Source organism: Varroa jacobsoni, unplaced genomic scaffold (assembly GCF_002532875.2).
Source record: "Varroa jacobsoni isolate VJ856 unplaced genomic scaffold, vjacob_1.0 scaffold_1204, whole genome shotgun sequence".
In the NCBI taxonomy this organism is placed as follows: Eukaryota; Metazoa; Arthropoda; class Arachnida; order Mesostigmata; family Varroidae; genus Varroa; species Varroa jacobsoni.
Genome location: NW_019214106.1, coordinates 18,163 through 39,920, shown reverse-complemented (window position 1 = coordinate 39,920; position 21,758 = coordinate 18,163). Strand labels below are relative to the sequence as shown.

Below are 21,758 nucleotides of genomic sequence, written 5' to 3'. Positions count from 1 at the left end.
ATATACAGTTTCTATGATGTTTGCACCCGAAAGTTTTAGCTACAACGTAGCCATCAGCGTATATGGTTAGGCTTTCAAGAAACTGTTTTGGTGGGCCAAGCGGCAGTCGGAGCACAGGTGCAAGCTGTGTGTTGCGGAGCGCCATTCAACCTAATGACGGAACTGCATTCACCGCAGTTTATAGCGAATTCGATTTTCGTCGTAGACGACAGAAGCCTTTACTAAAAACAAAAAGGCATACCAATAAACCACATTTTTGTCGGCGGCTGCGGAGCGTTGGTTGTGCAGCCTAAAAACTTCTGTTTATTGATGTTGTGAGCGTTATAGTCTTCGAAAACAGTAGAAGAAAATACCAAGCCAATCATAATTGCCATTTCGCAGTCACATGCTAGTTTCTCTAAGGATGCCTGAATTGCAGAGCCAGTATCGAGTGGCATTAGGATAATACCCTGTTCAGAAGAACCTTCATAAAGAGGATAGCTGTTTACAATTTTATATAAGTAAAAAGGCGTTGAATGCACGTGTGGCTCCGTAACAGCAAGAACTTGAATTGAAATATATTGACCGAAAATTACAGATTCCAAACGTTGATCAATTGCAGCGCCAACAAAAAGTCGTGTGTCATGATGGGCCGACGCCGATTCGTTTGTTTGCATAATAAAACACGTTTTATGGATGTGCGGATTGTTAGAAATCTGCATATTGAAACTATTATCTCGATATGTATGACACTATATCTTGTATATGATTTTGATACAGCCTAAGAGTAAAAGAGTTCCCTGATTAATTACGCCCGGTTTTACTGCTCATGCCAGGTTTAGATCAAGTCGTAGCCGTACCCTCCATTAGATTTAGCTAGTTCTTTTCGAAAGACGCTGCTATGCACTTATCATCGTTTGCAGTGTTCCAGAACACATCGCTGTCGAATGACGCGTGTCATTTTCTGCTGAACTAACAATAAGAAGTGTTGTATTGAACGCGTCATTGAAAGATAAAACGCCCAATATTTTTTTTCATTGAGTCGGGCATTGCAACTAACTTGACAGCTTCCTATAAACTATAGACCCAACATATGAAGAATAATTGTGTGAAATATCTTCGCCAGCCTTCAGTGTACATTCCAAACTAGTGTGCCTTCAGTCTTTGATAACCATATATGTGGCAGACATTTTGCTCTTATAGTCGACATCAGATTTACTAAGTGATGGTTTTACATGTGATTTAGCTGCCCTTTGGTTCTGTGGTCTACGCATTTATTAATTGGTAGGCTGAAAAAATATGTGTTTCAATAGTACAATTCATTTTAATGAGTTAAACCATAACAGGCTATTCTTGGGTTGCATTAACTGGAATCATTAATATTTAGCTTCCGTTACCTTCAGAGGTATACCATATATATATATAAATCTTTCAGTATTGCGTATCAAGTTACTTCCCTAGAATTTTGTGATCCACTGACAAACTGTGCCATGCTGCTGCATTTCAAACTAAGGACATATTTCTCAGAATTGCAAATGTAAACGGTTTGATTTAATCGCTCAAAATTGAATAAGAACCGATGTAAACTGTTTTTTTTCCAAAAAAAAAACCGATAATTAGCAGAAGAGCTATTAATGGAGAAAAAAATGATGGTGTTTCCTCTCTTTTCACAGTTTTCTATAATAAAGCTACGTTTTTTCATCATTGTTGGGCTAAACCTATTTTACATCTTGTTGGGCAACTACGACAACATTTGAATATATTCCTTTTGATTATTTGCATGTTCGACATTTTTCATCACGGGCATAAAATTTCTCGATAATTTGGTTATTAGTCAGATTGTATACAAACTCAGAATTTTGGACTATATGATGTTTATTACGAAGTTTTTTGACGGTGACAATTCTGCCTACAGTTTATGGAACATTTTTTTAATATAGTTAGTTTTTCGTTTTTATTTTGGACACAACCAGTCATGTATCATAAGTGAAAGAGTCTTTGTAATTACCAATTTTTAGGTATCGTATCAAAGATTGCCTTCATTGGGAGTGTACTCAAAATAAATCTTTGTGAAATTAGATCAAACAGATCCTTGAAATCTCATAATAGCCATACAAGCAGCTATTAAGTTTGGTTATAATACCTTGTCTCCCTTAACTGCTTATTTTTTTTTCACCTCTTACCTTCTTGATTACGAATATTTGAGCTGAGACACTGAGATTTGAGCCAATGGGGCATGCTTGTTAGCTATAGTTATATGTTATAGTTATATATCAGCGCACTCTGAAGATTTGCGAATTAGGTCACGCTGTTCGAGGTGTCTTGTGTAACCAAAATTCGTAGAACAGTTTATTTATCAGTAACGTAACTAAAGGTACCTACCAATATCGGCTAATACAATATACATGAAAGACTCGTTATTTTATCATAAGATACCACTACTATCTGATCCTTATTTCATGTATTAAAGTTTATATAATTCCATATGATCCAAGCGGTCAAAAAATGCTGGAATATTATTTATGGAACAAAATATGTGATTGGGGTATGTAATTGATATGAGAGGCTTCAGCCATCACTTTAAAAAAGATAACCATCAATGTTTGATTTGAAACAATGATTTGAAAGAGATCACCCAGGAATCTTCAACATACTTGGGAATATATTTACAAATAGAATGGAAACATTACTGAAGTATACACCCTAATGCCCTACAAACAACCATTTATAGTTAATGATAATCATTTTAAAAAATCACATATATAATAATGTCACCGTATGATCCCCATTTAAATATAAGGACCATGCTTTTTTGTTCATTCATATGTTTTTTAATAAATAACCAGAAAATTTCCAACGCATGCCATCCATATTTTTGAATAGTAAATTATCAATATGTCCACATAAAATATATGCTTAAATAAAAAAAATATTTATTTTATATGCATAAGCACATACTGGCGTATTAACCTGGTTACGTACTATGGAAATACAAATATTATTAATTAATGAAGCTGCCTCCCACAATGTGCGCTAATGAATTCGGAATATTGAATCAGTATTGAAACACTCAAAATTGAAACACTGGAATAATTAGAGACTAACCATTCACTAACTTACCTGTGGTGCTAAAAATGATGCAATGAATATGCCACTTCCTGAAGGACTGAAGGCTAACATGCAGCGCGCCCGACTTCCCACTAAGTTATCGCGTTAACTCGATTTTTAGAAGATATGATAGAATGCATTTTCACAGTGTCTTTATATACTGGACCTCTTTTTTCATTGGTCTACATAAAGGAAGCTTTAGTGTAAAACTCACTCTCTGTGGTTGGTCTGGCTGAAGAGACTTCCAGGTCGGAAGCCTTGAAAGGAACATCTACTAAACCACAAGTTGACAAGTAGGAGCCTCAATGTGATGATGCCAGTTGTCTGAATAATGCCACCTTGTTCACTTTCATCAGTATTTGTGCTACCAACGGCACTATGCGCTCCTCGGCGTCGAGTGGCCTTCGCCATTTAACGTTGCATTTTTTTGCCTTCTGCATTTAATTTTTTGTCATACTTGCCATGATCGGCGAAAGTGTGTATCTTGTGCTTTGTCGCACCACCTGACATCTAACTTTGGTAGGTACAATTGCTATAGAAACCTTCTCACCTGTGCCTTGCAAGTGCCTTAACTCTCTTAATATCGACCCTTTTTTATCTATCTATGGCGGAGCTTAGCTCCTCGCGGTATTGGTAGACAGTGCTAGTCAATCTCGTGTTATCACTATAATCGCAGGTAGCTGCTAATGAACGTATCCGATTTGAAAGGCGTGTGCGAAAATTACATACAGGGTCTTGGGGACACAGAGATCCTTCTGGTGTCAATACCGCTGGAATGGACATGTACCTGCTAGCCACTCATACTTCACCCATGGCCTTCAGCACTAACAAGCATTGGATAGTAATGTAATTGCTGGATGGCTCTACGATGAGTTTACACAAGCTACACCTCTTCTGAAATTTCGGCGTCCATCTTAAAGCTGGATCACCAAAATACATCCCGCTTTCTTCAACTTAGTTCGTTTGCTTACCTAGTATTCTCGAGTTTTAAAATTTTAACAGAAAAAATCTCGCAGTTTATACGCCTCAAAAGGAATTATGTAAGCATCAATATTCTATAAGCTATTTTAACCATTTATACAGTAGTAAAAATACTGGAGACTAGCGAAAGAGGTCTTAGCATTCGTCCTATCTTCTTGCTCTTTGGGTTTCGCGCTTGCCTTTCAGCGGGCTCTTGGTCTACTTCGTAGTAACACAAGAAAATCCGTTGCGTTTTTGACCAACTACCCAATTTGTCAATGGAACACGATCTCTTCCCCGTTGGCTCTAACTGCACGCTCGTCCTCGAGTTACACTTTGACAACTATTTTGAAAATCATCCAATTCAGCTCAATCGCACAGCGTGATGTTTACCACACAATTTCTACGAAGAATGTAGGTTTACGACTAATTTTCATCATTTATCATTGGCTGAATTCTCTGGTGATTATTTTACAGCCTTGGCAGTTTATATTTTCTTATTAATAATAGAATGTCTTCTAATGGAGATCGACAAGTGACATTCCATGCCTCTTGGTGCAGATCTGAGAACGATACTCATTGGAAAATAGAACGATAGGACTGACTTAAGAATAGGTTTTTAGTTCTAAAAAACGGCAATGTTCTCTTGAAGACTGGTTTCACATCACACAGCTTTTTCACGACCCGTGAAAAACGCTAGTTTCGATTTCTTAATGTGGTAAAAGGCAATTTAGTTTTACAGTTTAGTTTTAATGGCTGCAACCGCAAGCTTCTTATACACCAGCTTGAAATATACAGCTACGTAGTCTAGCTTGACAGAAAGCCATACAGGATCCTGTAATATAATAGTTAGTTAGAGAAGATTTCCTTGCATTCAGCGGGCATACGTTTTCGAGCTTTAAATGTTATTAATAATGTTTTCCTCTTGTCTCTCCTACGACCCTCTGCAACCTGTAAACTTGCTCACTGTGGCAATATCAGGTGTAATCATCGCATGTTGGGTTAAGTCGTTCCGCATCCTGGCAGAGTAAGGGTAAGGTTTATTGTTTTGCTCCAACAGGCTTATATGTCAAAGATGATGACAGCTTGCGCATGACTGATACCACCGCGATGATGTAAGACGCGCTAATATTTTCTTAAAAATAAATGTTATAATTTTTTCAATGACCGTTCGATTCGTGTGGAAGTTCATATACGTTGCTAAGTAGGACGACGGCGAATGCATCAATTGGATAGACCTTCATTGTCTCAAAGAAAAAACACGCTAAATTGCGGAAGCTTGATAAGCAATTTGCAATAAACCTCATGAAAAATTATTTTTGTGTTCAACAGCTTCATTAATTGCTACGTTTTAAATCAGACTAACTTGTACATACTTTTAACTCATACATATTTATTATGCTTGTTCGTGGATATAGAAGGCATTGTACCCATACTTAGGAGACACGGAATGTCATTGCATTGGAGACTAGTGATAAAAGTACACGACAGATATAGACAGAAAACCACGCGCAAGCCTGTGATTCCGGTATTCCCATTGAAATTCGTCCAATGGCAAGTAAACATGCCGACCAAATAAGGTTCTTTTGCGTAGGGACTGAGAATTGATTCTCAGCTGCTTTGTATAAGAAATAAAAAAAATCATTGCCTAAAAGAAACCTGATATCAAGCAATTATTGTTATTACTGTTATTAGCGCTACTTCTGTCACTAACTAATAGTTTCAATTTTTTTTTTTATCATAAACCATATTAAGATTTCTTCACTAAATTTTGATCTTGTTGTCATATAGCTCATTACAGAACTCGTGCATAATGTTTTATATAGTCACTTATTATTTTTTATGTATAGTCTTCATGTAAATAGAATTATGAATATGGTTATGCTACAAACACATTTTTTCAGACCAAATTTAGTACGAAAATTTCTCCTATGTTCACATGACACACAAAACACTTAACCTAGAAAAATGAAGGCCTATGGGTGGTTAAAAGAATTCATCAAAAGAAAATTTTAAAACTGTCAATAATTCATCTATGAGTTGGTTATACATACACAGAGAGTTATAACTGTGAAAATCGGCTATAGGAAAGACTAAAAACAAAGGAAGCAGACAGGCCAGAAAAGTGAAACGCGGTTAAGAGTGATATTCAATTGGCTGAGAACAGAACCGAATTGAATGAGATAGTACTTTAAAATATCAAACTGGATCTTGTTATTTCACAATTCATGAATTCAGAATGTTAAAATTAAATATCAAATTTGGCGAGATAAGTTCGATCACTTATCGGGTGACGACGTTATTTAACAAGTTAGCATGTCTTTAGTATGATCTAACTGCGAAGCCCTGTAAAATGTTTACCTAATCTTCTAAGAAGCTTTCGAAAATATGAATCTTATTACCCTCAAACAAGCGTGTTCATTTTAAAACAGTGGCCAGATGTTAGTTTTAGAACCGTTCTAATTGTATTGATCTCTCAAATTCGTCACGAATAGTTGCTTAAGCTTTAAATATATGGTGAAATCAGCTGGTGAGACAGTGCATATGCCTCACTATCGTACTTTCAAGATTCTGCTTTTCGAGAGTTCCCACCGGACAGAAATTAACGCACATAACTACATAAATACCAAGTCAAATTGACATGCCGAACATCGAATTGCATCATTTACCCAATACACAACCTATGTCACCACTGGTGCCCAAGGTTAAGCTTATCTAACTCAGTCCGTCAGATATTTGCAAATGAACGCGTGTCGGTCTTTCACAGAACCTTTAAGAGGCTTCTCAAATATAAAGTTTTCACATATGCCAGGTGGCCAGTGCGAATGCCTTCTGCGAAAGGAAAAACAACTTTCTGTAGATAGCAATGCGTTTTTAAGCGAAGTTGCAACATGCAACCGATGAATTTACCAAAAAACACTACTTAAAAAAATATTTCAGTTCACCAAAAAGTTCGTAGCAATATCACTTCGACCTCGTAAGATGTTTTCGTCTTATAAAAAGATTAATATAGGGTTAAAGCTGATGACAGAGTAACATAAAATAGGATTTGCCACCCTCACGGTACAGTAAGGTCAAATTCATTGAGATCCTTTCTTGCAGGAAGACTAGACTAAAGAAGGACGACAAGCAGACTAGCAGTCTCGATCTTCACAAGTCGCTAGAGTCCGCCGTAGCTTCATAACCGCGTATAATTATCACACATCATTATTGAGGCTTAATCCAAATTTTAGACGTCCAGGCTTATAGGATATGACCAGGTGATCAAGTTTGTATTATAGTAGATTAAGATGTATTAAGTTAGGACGAAAGTTATCTATGAGTTGTACGCGCATGAATTCAAAATTGGATAGCGGACTCCACATAACTAATCGTGATAAGTTGGTCATACTTCTAGACGAACGTTATGATCGTAAGTGAATAATACCGTTCCATAATAACGGGTAAGGAAACGACTTTAGTTGTAGCGTAGATTCAAAAGTAAGCTGATGCTTATAGCCACTATGAACATAGGGGCGTATGCTATTACCAGATATAGTTCAAGAAAACGGTCAATGGAACGAAACGGCTCAAAGAAACGGTGTTTCGAATTCGAAAAGAGAACTATGGATATGCGGCGCGGCGACCGATAGCATGCAGCAGACCTACTTGGTCACAACTTACGACTTCATCGGGTCTCTTCAACTATGTTCTTGATGTAGGAAAACCGAATCCGGCGATGGCTTCAGTTTCTATACTCTTCACATTTAAATTAGTATAATTTTGATTGCTTTGTACCTAAAAAAGGGCGGTAGGTGGCGCATCCTGCCGACGCTTCCCCAAACACCCCATTGATAACAAGATTAGGTACAATTATACAGATGACAAGTAGGCAGCTGTTTAGAAACTACAAGAACATTGACTCCAATATTTAAAAAAAAGCGAGCACACCTAATATCTATTAGAATATCGGTTTATTTTACTAATAGTTGTAAAAAGAAGTTAACTTCCTCGCTTGCTAAATAGCTTAGGAAAATCTGATATATAGATATGGTGTCCTATCTAGATTGGAGTTCAACGTCGAACTTCATTATGGCCTCATTTGATAGCCTTTTATGTTTTTATTGAAATAATGCGCATCAAAATGTTCTTCAGTGAATATTTTCACTCATCATGAACACGCTTGTTTCAATGTTGTAACAATAATGATTGTTCGGTTCTTTTAAGAGCTCTGTTGTTTAGTTGATTCACCAAAAAGAAAATGCAATTAAAACTGCTTCTGAGGCGCCGTAAAGGCTGCAATTGTATTTCAATAACTACTTGGTTTTTTCGTCGAAATTTGGTTTAGAAAATAAATTTCAGTAATCCAAAATTTAGGCATTATTCACAAGTCAGGTTGTTATGTCGTTACGATTTTCACTAAATTTCCAGCGAGTTCCTAATATATATTGATATATTCGAAAGTACCAAATATTTTCAAAATTTTATGTCTAAAAAATCGAATCTACTCTATTAACAAAAAAGAGCTAAGATACATCATCTGCTTTGTTTACTAACCGTCCGATTTAGTAATAGCACAACCCTTTACCTTATATGCAGCATCAGCTGGAAGATTAGCATTGGCTAGGTCTCTAAGGGCGGTGCTATTGCAGATTGGTCGGTAAATCACTTCATCATAAAGTTCATCAACGTTATGGAGATCGTCACAGTAGATACTTTGACACTAAAGTCGTTCGCCCTTTTTCGTAATGCATGACTAAGGAGAACATTATATGGAAAAATTGTCTTGGAAATGTGCGAATTTCTCGATAATCTGATAATTTACCTACAATTGCACACGATTTCTCTTGCATATTGTTGTAAACAGCCAACTTTTAGTGTATAGTTTTGACACGTTAAAAGAAAGAGTTTGGTTGGCTTTTCTATTCAAGCAATTTTCTAATTTGGTTGGGTGCAGTATTACCAGTCGGGTTCGGTTGCCCAGTAATCCCAGTGGTCGGAAGAAAATCTTAGGTAGGTATTATTGACCTGCCAATGCTAATGTTAAATGATTAACACTTCTAGATAATCTACTACTAGAGTACAGTTACTTGTCCAGGCTAGACGTTATTCTAAGAGCGATAAAGTGTTTTGCAGTGAGTGAAATTAGTGAACTCTGTTTTTTGCTTCGGTTAGTACCTTCTATGTTTCTTCATTAATTAACATTCCTCATTAAAATGAGAGGATAGCGAACCAAATGCATAGCCCGAGGATCTGTTCATCTTCGGATTAGTCTGCCCTTTCGCTTTAAAGTTTTCCTTAGTGTTTTTAACTCTCAGTTTAACTCTCGATTGTCCCTTACTTCTTTAGCCATTACACTATTTTGTAACATTTGATATGCAATTTGTTTTTAGCACATTATTCGCTTGTCATTATAGCAGATTCCAAAACGACAAGAACCATTTATCAAAAGAACTGAAGTGACTTAATTCATCAATAGCATTGGTGTTTTGATTAATGAGATTAAAGTTATATTCTTCTAACAAGCAACAACTGAAAATTCTAAACGCAACTGTTTAAGAACGCGATTGGAAACCCATGATTAAAGCTGCAAAAGAGAGTTGGATTATGATGTGATAACCAAAAAAAAAGTGTAAATTCAACAAAATCGGAAAAAATAAATCTCACTTGTATCCAATTAGATCAAATCTAAACTCGATTTGCTCCGAGTAGAAATAGTAAGTAGAGACTAGAGAGTCACTCATGCGGGTGCTAGAGAAGCTAATATAGCTTCAAATTGCACAAGTAAATTTGTTGTAGCAAATCTCTCAAGACGCTGCCGGAGCTCATAGAAGTAATATACTGGAACGTCTGATGTCCTTTAATCAAATGAACAATACAGATATCGAGATACCGGATTGTTTACAGCAACAGCTCTTTTTAACCTTGAATATCGCTTATCTTAGCTTAGTTTTCCGCCACTCGAAGCCAATACGAAACTTCTGAGATAAACATTAGTAACGACTGTCTACCACGATCCTACTAAAAAAAAGCCTCTTGTAAAAAAGGACTCGACCAAAAGCTGTGGTCGGCAAGAGTATGCAATTATTACTCTCTGTGCTCTAAAATCTCGTGTTTCAAGCGTTATTTGGTCATACATAACTGTGTAAAACACTCGATTGCGGAGAACAGTATCTTAACCGTTTAGCGTGTCTTTGTAGTGTAGAACACTGAAGAGCTTTAGCGAGGCATGTTGAATTAGAACTTCATCGCATCAGGATGGGGTTGCAAGCTTTTCGGTTCCAACAATTGATTCTTGAGACAATACTTTCCCACCCTCAATTAAGATTGGCCAGACAGCGTTTTTCAGAAACCTGTAGGGGATACAACGAAGGTTCATAAGATGATTACCATTCGTTTAACGGTCGGATAGCTATATTTTAGGATTCCGCAGGTGTTGAATAACGGTCTGCTGTAGCATCGTCGAGGAAACTAAAGTCATGCGAAGAGCACAAGAATACCCTTTCATTGGATTGATAATCGGAAAGAGCCCCTTGAAGGATAAAGAACCGACAACAACAAGTTTCACGAATAGTAACTGACGCGTTCTGGATAGTATTGTCAGTTGCTATCTCAGTCAGTTGCTACACTCTTATAAAAATACGTCTTTCGAACCCATCACGTTTTCTTAGTGGGTTCTCTTTGCCTTTGGTTGGCCGGCAGATTCGTGGCACAGATATTGATAACTGAATACTCATTTATTTCTCAATTGTTGGCACCCGAATATCATTAACCAGGTCCCATAATGCAATAAGTGAAAGCACACGTTTGTAAAATCGCTTATTTCGCAACGTGGTGTTGTTTAAGTCTTTAAGAGAACTAGAACATCGGTTTTACTGAAAGCAGACGTGGTGCAGGTTGGAAACGCCCTAACAGTTGCAGCACGTTATTGCTTCCTGTGAGAACCGCAATACCGGTCGTTGTGGTTGTTAAGTCTACCACTTTTTTCCGTGCAATCTTGTCAGTCTTATAATAAATCTTCGGTCGTTCGGTTCACGAGTTCGGAAAAGTAGTCGTTGGAGATGTGCGATATTCATTCGATCTGTCCTCCTGCTAGCGGCAAACTGGTCACTTTCCTCTCTTCACACCTCTTGTGCGGCTTTGAGAATTATGGTTGGTGCTATAATGGCCTTGGTGTTGCACTCGGTGACGAACGCGTATGGTATTCAAAGTTTTTATTCATATACAGCGTTTAGTTGTGCGCACACATCCGGTTCTGCTCGTTGCATTCAGTCATTGTGATCGTTGCTGCTGTAGTTATTCTTCCTTTAGCGCCCGTTCTGATTTTTGCTATCGTTATTAAACCTAACCTCCAAAGCGTACAATCACTATATCAGCTTCTTGCGCAGCAAACAAGGTTTTGCAAACGAGGGATACAGATTGCACACGAATTAATTCCTAAAGTGCGAGTGTCGTCCAGTAAGCCCTTTTAAATTTTGATTTACTACTCTGCACTTCAGGTGTAACACTTAAGTGGAATAGACAGTCGATTTCTCTTTCGAAAGGTGTGTCTCAATTCAAGACCTGATCTAAGAAATGCTCAGTTCTCATGCCTATCGCAAAACGTTGAGGTACCTGCTAAGTCTGGATGCCGGCGAAACGTAAATAAGTATGCTATTTACTTTTCAATAGCAATAGAAACGTAATAAGTATGCTTATTGACTTTTCGATAGGCTCAGATTTTTTCGACTATCTGATCGCAAATCTAAGAAAAACGACACAATACTTATGTTGGAAGTTCCGAAAAGTTGAAAAATGCGGTTCTAAGCCTACTTGATTGTCGTATCGTAGAGTGAGAAGGCGATTTGTAAACCGTCAACGATTCTGCACTAATCTTACGGAGTAACCAGCTCTATTTAAGCTGGCTCGTTCTACAGTGTCTGCATTTTACAGTCTCTAATAGAAGTTACGTTTGCATACAATGTACTTTAGCCCTGCACCTACAACTATTGAATTACACCGTTTAGTGTTTAGAGGGCGGTGTCTGAACCAAGTGTGCTGAGTTTTACGCCCGGTACTGCTGTCAATCGTCGCTCCAGAGATTCAACGAGATATGTCACTAGACAGAAATAAAATTAAGTTTTACTTCCACTTGAACTTCGCTATCGAAGGCAGCGCTATACCAGGGTCGAGTCCAGGCAAACGGGGTCTGCTAATCTTAGAGAGACGCCGCGGCTTAGGTCCGAATCACAGCATAAATAAATCAGCACCGCATCAACTGGTCACCCAACACAGCTGTTGGCACTCTGTTGCTCTCTTGGTGTTAATTACCCGTATTTTATGTAACAACCAGATCCAACTCTTTCGAAATTTACGTTCGGGGACGCTCTTTATTTTTATTTCATACAGCTAGCAGCCGCCATGAAACGAAGCCTATCTCCCGGTTTGCAATCTAGATTATTTCACATATCTTTTAATTAAGTAAGCATACACGTTTCTATTGTAGTATTAACAATGAAAACAAGAGATCTCATAGCACATTTCTACCAAGAAGCAAGACAAGCTAGAAAACTTGTCTTGCTTGTTTTCTAAGTTGTTGGTGTTTATTTTAACGACTTTCGCAGATATTACATCTGAATGTGAATACATCTTTCCCTATATAAGTGAACACTTCGTATATTTAGCTGGAATTCATCTCCTTACCTTACGATCGGCAAGTAAACAAGTGCATGTATACAACATACATCGGCGTATCATACAATTAAGTTTTTATCATGCTCAAACAAGACAGTGGTAAGTTTCAGTATACTGAAATAAATTACCACTATTCAAAATCTATTTATTGGATGAAAAATTTGTTCTGTTGAGTGAATGTCCGAAGTTTCTCTACTTGTTTTTCGAAATAATATTTGACAACGGCAAAGCTGGTCACCCAAATGACGAGTCACGCAATGATGCCTAATATAATACATTGGAATTTTTAAGAAAAGGTTAAATGTTTAGCGAATAGGTGTCGAAGGCGTAAATAAAAAATCAACCGATGTTGATCCCTCCTCGTTATTTGAACCGTCAGATGAAATTGCTTCAATTTTGCAAGTCAGTAGCAAAAATATATCGCTATCTTTTTATCTAGGTCTAAATAACGAAATGGTACGCATCTGCTTTTTGGATCTTGCGAAGGGCTTGCGGCTCGAGGCAGAATCCGAACATGGAAAGAGGCTTAATTTTAATTGTCGTACGAAACTCGAAAAGGAAAAGAAGCCCGAGGTGTTGGCTAGTATTTTTAATTCTTGTATCCCGATTAGCGACGAAACACACAGAAGCAAAGCAGTAAAAATAAATGCTGCCAAAATAAAACCAATTTTTAATGTGACCATTCGTGGAACATATAAAAGCATCACGATCCAGTACTTCGGTTTTTTCACGCCGGTGAGGCAGATTGTAACACTGAGTAGTGCTATTGATATATAACCTTTAACTAAAAGAAAACCTGTCACATTTGCAGGTAAAAGTTAGAGATAAATTCAGACATATCTAAAAAAGCTCAGAAAGTATTGTCACACACAGCAGCCACAATCGCTTATGCTATGCACCGAAATAGAATCAGGACATAACAGCCGTTTAGGGCATTAACAACAGAAGATACACCGTACTTAATAACGCATCAACACCCACAAATAATCGAGAAGGAACATGACTCTATTGAGAATCATGATGAAAGCTTCAAAATTAGAAGTACCAAGATTCCTCAAATTGGCTCAGCAAGCAAGACACATCAAGACGACCGATAACAAATTGGCTTCGGAACAAGCTTTTTTCAACAATAATATAATAATAATTAACACAAAATATTTACTGTGAGCCTGCACATCAACCACACTCGATGTGATTCCGGATGTTACGACCTTGCGTCAACGCATTCGACACTCGCATGTGCGATAACATGACGACCCGCATATGATAAATTTATATAAAGAAAGTAACGAATAATGTATAATAGTACAAAAGTAGTAGCAAAGAAGTGTGGCTACATGGTGCCGACATGTTCTATCTGTTTTCACCTTCTTAAGAATTTCTAAGGAGACTTTCAAGAATTGCACGATAAGAAACACATTTTTTCCGTGGTCTTTTTTCGATAACAACTTTTAAAAGCTTTTTAGAACAGAGTTGGGTTTGAGGTTCTCTAAGCAGTCTGAGGGAATTGGAGAAACATTTGTTTTTAGTAGTTTCGTGTAGCATTTGTAAGCAAAACAGAACCGAAACACATAACTTCTATCGTTCAGAGCCGAATGCGAAATTCCTGAAAGTTCGGATGGTTTTGTGAAAAGTTAAGCTCAGCTTAGTTAGCTAATATGAGATAGCAAATAGTCAGCAAAATGTTGAGTTAGATACAATTCTATATTGAAATGGAGACGGGGTCTTCTAGTTCAAGTTTGTTCTGGAATTTCAAAAGGTATTCGCAAGTACTTCTTTGAAGTACTATATGCATGTGATTGCCACTGCCACAAGAAAATCGCAACTGGGTAGCCTTTGTTTTTAAGGATTCAAAACCTTACATACCACTGTAGTAGTATCTTATTTGGTACAAACCCTATGCATGCATCGTCACTTTAGGATGCATTCTTAAGTAGGTATAGAGATAATTTCGAAGCCATGCAAGAGGTATATCTAATTTGTTTCTACTTCAAGGAAAACACTCGTTTTCATTTCAACAAGGAGCGATGAGGCTCCGATTTCTGCCTGCATCTTTGTTATTTGCGTTCACTGTTGAGTTTCGCTGCGCTTGTTACAACTCTAAGATTACTGTCCAGCTTGCTTCGTCCAGAATTATCCTGTGTACTATGGCGTCGGTTCTTAATAGGAATGTTTCTTTCGATTGTTCTGTTTCTCTCTTTGAAAGGTGTGCGTGTTCTAACGTGAGTGACAACGTCACAGCGCTGTATGTATGAACAAGTGACTCAGCCGATTTTTTTTCCATTTCTTCTCGATTTTTTTTCTTATTTTATAGAAACGCTTTTGGAATCATCTATGACTAATAACGACATGGATCAAATAGCACGTCACTTTTTCGAATTCCGTCAAATATTGCTCTCTGATTTGTTGTACAAAATTCTTAGTGTAGGCAGCTGCTCCTTTTTCGTTTATGCACCTATATTGCAGCTTCTTAAAGGTGTTCTCGTTAGTCATTTCTCGGGTGTGTCTCTGATGTTGACAGATTTCTTCTGGTTTTCCGGTTGTAACAACAAAGATCAAGTGTATGGGAATGCTTTGCTTATTCGGAGGGTAAGTACCGATTCTTTTGCTTCTCTTCGTATTTCTTTTCCATTTCATAGCTATAGCCTCAATCATAAAAGCAACGTAGAGGACTATGAAATTTGTAATTGATACACGTACCGTTCTTTTATTATGTCCTCTGACTTTCAGTGTCAATGTGCTAAGGCCTTCTGCAGTCAAAACTTGTTTCCAAGTACTGACTTATCCTCTTGGGTAAAACTATGTCCTTTCAATTCGATGTTAAAATTCCAGCAATTCTCCCTGCCGATATATATCATAACTTTTGTGGTCTCAGGTTTCCAAGTCTGTGGTTGTTTATACAATGTACCACATTACCCAACGCTATACGCCAACACTCAGGAGTTTGCATAGACTATAATGCTTACCCTTTTTGGCATTGGTAGTCTGTTGAAAGCGAGATTCTAAAGTATCAGTTTCAAGATCAAATCTTATGGCACTCTCACCGTTACTCTGTACTTGATGCCACCTTCCATCGATATATTCTTGTGAGGTGTGAGAATGTGCCAAAAAACTGAAGATATTTCCTTCAGCTTCAGCTTGTTTAAGATCATATTCTTTATCGAGTTGGAAGAGTAAGCAAACATAGGCCTCTGGTTGATCGAAACGGAACTTTTTTAATGCCCGAAGTGGTTTGTTTCTGCAAGCGTCGCTTCTTCTTTATTTTGCTAGTTAGCCTCTTTATCATAAGAACTTCAAGTATTTTGCCCATAAAGTACTGAAGGGTGATTTGTATAAACTTGATTATTTAACAGGCTTATTAGGTTTTGGATATAGCCTAGCCGCTCCTCTTTACTTTTTTAGGCAGTTACCTTCTTACAATGCTTTAGCGGTCATTTATCGTAACGAAATACATTGGTTGGTCAGCTTGTGATGCAGAGCCTCCAGTGGTATTGCGTTTAGCTTTACTGTTTTCTGCCCCGTCATTCTTCCACTCTTTTTACCTAAGTTGAGTTATTATAGTTTTGGCCCTCAACAGTTCTCAGTTTTTTCCTTAATGCCTAGGGAACAGTGCTTCGGCTTTCTCTGATTAGACGATTTGGGAGTTTGAGTGGTTCTCTGTATTGTCTGTCTAGGGCTCCCCTGTAGTTTATTCCCCATAAATCGCTTTTTAGTTCTTTGATAAGCTTTTGTCACTTCTACTTGCTGTGCTTGATCTACTCGCGCTAGTCGCTTCGAGATTTTTGGATATCACGGAGTTGCTTCCTTAGTACCGCCTTTTTGGCTCTGATGCATACTATCTAGGCTTTTCTAAAGGATTTCCCGGTTTCCGCGATTTCTTTCATTCACCTGTACATATTTTTCTCTAATGATCATACCACGCACTGAATTCTTGTAACAAGCATTTAAGAGCGAACGTCAGCTCTTACTGACCGCGTACTTTAACACTTCTCATTCAACCTCCCAGGGTTCCAGGCAAAACATATTTTAATTTCCTGCTCAATGAAAACTTTGTTTTGACACCATTTCGATCTCAGAAATTAGATTTCTGAGTTGTTGAAATTCTGCAGCTTGCTTACCGCATGTTATCTCAAAATTCCATCTACTATCCGATTTGCACAGACCCTCGGATCTATGTAGGTCTGCTATCCTCCTCTGTAAAAGAATTTGTCGCCCATTGACTAACTGACAGTTTTTTTTAGGCAAATACTCAAGACAGAACGCTCCCCTGTGTAACACGCAACTGCCTCTTCAGTGGATGGCAACTATATTGAAATTCGCAGTAAGGATGGTTCTAACAGTTTCATCAGATTCTTTCCTAAAATTAACAAGGAAAACTTTTCGAAATTCTTACAGGTCAGGTTTGGAGGCATGTACCAGCTATACACACATATAGCCACCACATTAATCCATACAAAGCATTTGCCTCTTCTGGTCCGTAACGGAAACCTTTCAAGGGCTATAACAAGTAGTCACACCTTAGTTATCACACCAGCCAGCTCGCTCTTTTTACTCTGGCATTCTTTAGCTTGGAGATCAAGTTTATCAAGTTGATTATATTAAGAGATCAAGTTGCTGTACCATTTTGTTCTCAACAATTTTGAATGTCTCTTACCATCTATTGAAATAAACCTAACTATTTTGACCACTATTTTTAGCAATAATAGTTCGCTCTTTACTTCTTTCAGTTTTTTTGGCCTTAACATATTGTTTATATATTACGCAGACCATCGGCGCATTGTAAGCGTTCACCTTCCGTGTGGAATACTCCTTCTTTGCCGCGGAGTGTCTTACCGCACTTCCTACTGTGGAGCATTCGTAGTAACGTTTATTGTTGGAATCGTTTTCGAAATAGTCGTCTGCCATTCCCTGAGACTATATCCGCCCCCTGCTTTGAGTACCGCCTCTATCGACATTCGTGCACCGCCGGTAGCTTCCAAGACGACAGTTTATGACCTTTCCGCCTTGATTATAATTTGGCTCAGCAAGCAAGTGGGGGAATTGATAGATGTCAGAGACTTCTGATTTTTTAGTGTCGGCCTATTTTTCCGAAAAGTTCGGGGATGGCATTATATATAAGACCGGTAGCTTTGTTTCAAACAGAAGCAGTATACCGAACTGCCGAAAAGAAGACCAGAGGGGCAACATCTTTTTGGGAGATCTGAATCAGTATCCAGAGAAAAGCAAGATACCTCGGCGTAACGCTGGATACTGCGATATCTGGAAGGGAACACATTAAACATGTAGTCGCAAAGGCGGGAAAAACAGCCCTCAACCTGTCCCGCATTCTACTTAAAGCAGGGGGAGCCTCTGAGAACCGTTGGAGACTCCTCGCTTCTGTAGCGGAGGCTACAACGCTTTTCACCGCCTCAGTGTGAGCAGATACGGCGCTGAGAACAGAAACCAACTGCTCAAAGGATAGCAGCAATACGCGTAGTAAGAGTGTACAGAACCGTTTCAACAACAGACAGGGGAAACTGGAACAACTCGAAAGGGTGCGCCGCAAGAGAACATAATATATGTAATATATATAATAATAATAAGAAGAAGAAGAAGAAGAAGAATATAATATATATTTAATATATGAATAACGGAAGGACAAGCTCGAAATGAACAAGGATCCGATGTCCTACAATTGGCTCTTATGGGAGGGCAGGGCACAAGGCTCTGCTCGGTAGTTTGTATACCTGGGGAAAGGGGGAACCCGAACGAAGGATGGACCGGAACGTGACAAAGGGGATAGTAGCCCTTACGAGCTATGGTTTTGAAGTAATATTAAACTATATGCCGAATCAAAACCCAAGTCTTCGGGGGGTCCAGGGTTTAGTGGGTGAGAGTCCCAACACAGTTGTGAAGTCTGGTCTGCATAATGCATTTACCCTCAACCTCCAATAAAAAAACTTTGGTCCAAAAAGCTCTAGGCATCTGTCATCTCTAACGCAAACATCTTCAAAATTGATGACCTCAGGTATTCTTTCCAAAGAGTCCGCTCTGTATCGCCTCCGGTCTCACGTATGCGTTCTTCTACTTCTTGTTGATGATGTCCTTGATTGGATTTACCGTATTAGAACAAAAATATATTCCTATAACATACGAGCCGCAATGCTAACCATTTGTCTGCAATATTGTTTACATATAATTTATTTTACGCTAAGGCGTATACATGGTATATAACTACAATGTTGGTCGACATTTTTCAAATAATTTTGAGTACAATCATACAGTTTTTTTTTTCAGGCATTGTGAACAACAACGCCACGAATCTGACTTGCGGATTAAGGCGAGTTGGATTCACATTATGAGAGATATTGTAAACGGGATCGACAACATAAACGTCGGCGTTACTTGGGAAGCAAATCTGAGACTCAAGGGGTGAGAAACAGATACCCGAAGAATCCCCTATGAAATCGTCTCGTTAATCTGGTGACATCACATACACGGCGTTTCAATAAGTGTAATGCAAGACCAAATCATATTCAAATATTGGATAATGTGCTCATTTATTATTACATCTTAACTTGAGTTATATGCTCCCAAACCACACGATTAACTCTTACCTCTTCTTACTTACTTACTACTTCTTGACTTGTCGCATGTTATCTCAACGATTCATCTCAATACCCCCATATCTAATTTCAAGTTGTATTATTATGCTGTTTGCTCTTGAATGCGCATTTGCTGATTAAAACAAACTACATATATACAGTGATCCATTACAATCCCTTTAGAACAACAAAAAATATGTGAACGGCGATGCTAACGTTTTAAGACGCGTAGACTTGACGACATAAATAAAGATTTACAAAGCTCGTCATAAGTCAAACAGTTAATTGCTGCAGGTCATTTTTTTGAAGCAAAAAAGGTTATTTTTATTAGCCTAGTGCATTAGGTTTGAATATCTCATCAACCTTTAGTGCAATATAAAGTGTTAAACAGTTTCTTAGCTTCGTTGTTAGGTGAAGCTGCACACAATACTTGTAGAGTTCGGGTAGCTTACGCTTAGAGACTTACGTAAAGATTAGAGATTTTTTCTTTAAGCACGTTTGGCTAGAGTAGCACTTTCTAACAATACTACGTGATAATAGTAAGGCGAGTCAACAATGAGACCCTGAAGGAACAAATTATGATCAAGGCGAAAAATTAATGAGTATGATAGTGACATGATATTTCAGTATAGAGAAGCTTACAAAAAAAATAGAACAACAATCCTCTGCATACACTTTTAGGAAACGTTTAAAGACGTGCTTTTTGCTCTTGTCTTGGATAAGTATCGAAAACGCAAGGAGGCAAGGCCCGGGTGACTTCTTACTATATAACCTTTGTTTGACACGACTCCTCTAGCTCACTACATTTGATACGCATAGACCCTCAGACTTGCTATAATAAGTAGTGTTATATAAACAAGTCAACGCCAAAATAAATGTATTTGATTGTTTTTCAGTACCTTCTTGACTGCAAAGAAGAAGAAAATATCCAATGGTGGACAAAGATAGGTTTACAGTTAGACAAAGGGTAGGTTTATTGTAAATGCATGCAATAAATAGAATTACAATTGACTGATTGTTGGGTGACATGTACTAGGTGCTCTTTCTTAATGATAAACCTTCTTATGCTTTGGAGCTTCTTATGGAAATCAAGCTTTCCATTTCCCTTTTTCTATATATCCAAACACAACAGGCGTATTAAGTTAATTATTTATATACGACTTTTATCTGATCTCATGAAAAGGCCCTTCTTTGGCGGCTATCTTTTCCATAGACTCAAATGTCTCATCTACATAATGCTTAAAAATGTATTTTTTTGTACTTGGGTTCTTGTCATTCTTCTTCTCTGGGTCTCTTCTCATCGTATTTATTTGGGCAATTTACAAAGCTGCCCAGAAATCCGCGGTTGAATATACAGCGTGTCCCAAAGTATATACACACAGTTTTTTTAATTTTATTTATATATAATTAATACTTAAATTGCAGCGGAACCTACATAAGATGTATAAACTTTTCTCTGACAGCAGACGTTCTACAAATATTGTCGTTTTGATCAGTACACAGCTAATAATGGTAGACAATTGATCTCGATGTACGCCGCGATTATTAGCCTGTTCAACGTCCTGCATTTTTTAAAGCTATCTATAAATTTTTTAGATTTTTTTGATACCAGCTATGGTGCATATATTTAACCCAGAAAGAATTAACGAAAGTGGCCAACGTTGGCGACGTAGGATATGTATCATTATTCAGTGCAGCGGCACACATATTATCTAAGCAAAGATAAATCCTTGCGTTCCTTACGTGTGTACACCGAAATTACGTATAACCATACGATAACGTACTGAGAGAACGTCTAATCATACTGGATAATTTTCATAATTTGAATTAAAAATTCAGGTTAATAGTCTTTCTGGTAGCAAAAAAGAGCAACGAACTTCATTTAGCTACACTAACAAATAATTAATGTTATGTGTAGCGACCAATCAATTCTCGAGACATTTGTAAGTGGAGGCAGCGTGCTTACTTGCAACCCGACTTTCATGTTTCAGATATAAGAACAAAATGGAAATTATTCAGAGAGATTTATAGAACTATGCGCTTTCTAACTTAAAATTTAAACATCGTTCTGAAGCCACTGGCCCAATCACTATAGTATTCTCCACGTAAATAGGCTACCGATACTTCTGGCATTAGTCCTAATAATAAGGAGTTGGCTGTATTCTTTATGCATCTTTGTTGCATTTATATAATCAATTAGACATGTTAAATATATTAACCATGGTTGATTTATATTGTGTACTAATACCCAATTCTATTAAAGTGAAGTTTAACCTTGTAGATTAAAAAAGGTAACACTGTGACATTTAAATATGGAACATATTTTTTGTGGCGCCTTTTTTATATTACTGCATAGTTGGTGTGTAAGACTGACTGTCTTTGCACGCAATTTTTACACAGCCATAGTGTCATGGCTCAACTTCTGCGGCGGTTATCGTTAACGCTAAATAATCAGCCCGCATTTGCACAAAAAAC

The 21,758-nt window shown here is 37.7% G+C and overlaps 1 protein-coding gene across 3 annotated transcripts in view; it reads left to right on the top strand.

Moving 5' to 3' along the window:
• The window catches only part of Paf-AHalpha (Platelet-activating factor acetylhydrolase alpha), a 62,010-nt gene extending 42,442 nt beyond the window's left edge, over nt 1–19,568 (top strand). For all 3 annotated transcript variants that reach the window (XR_015313895.1, XR_015313894.1, XM_086971384.1), the window contains one exon: nt 18,976–19,568. The gene's annotated coding sequence lies outside the window, so the exon portion shown is untranslated. The remainder of the gene's footprint in view (nt 1–18,975) is intronic.
• The last annotated feature ends 2,190 nt before the right edge of the window (nt 19,569–21,758 follow it).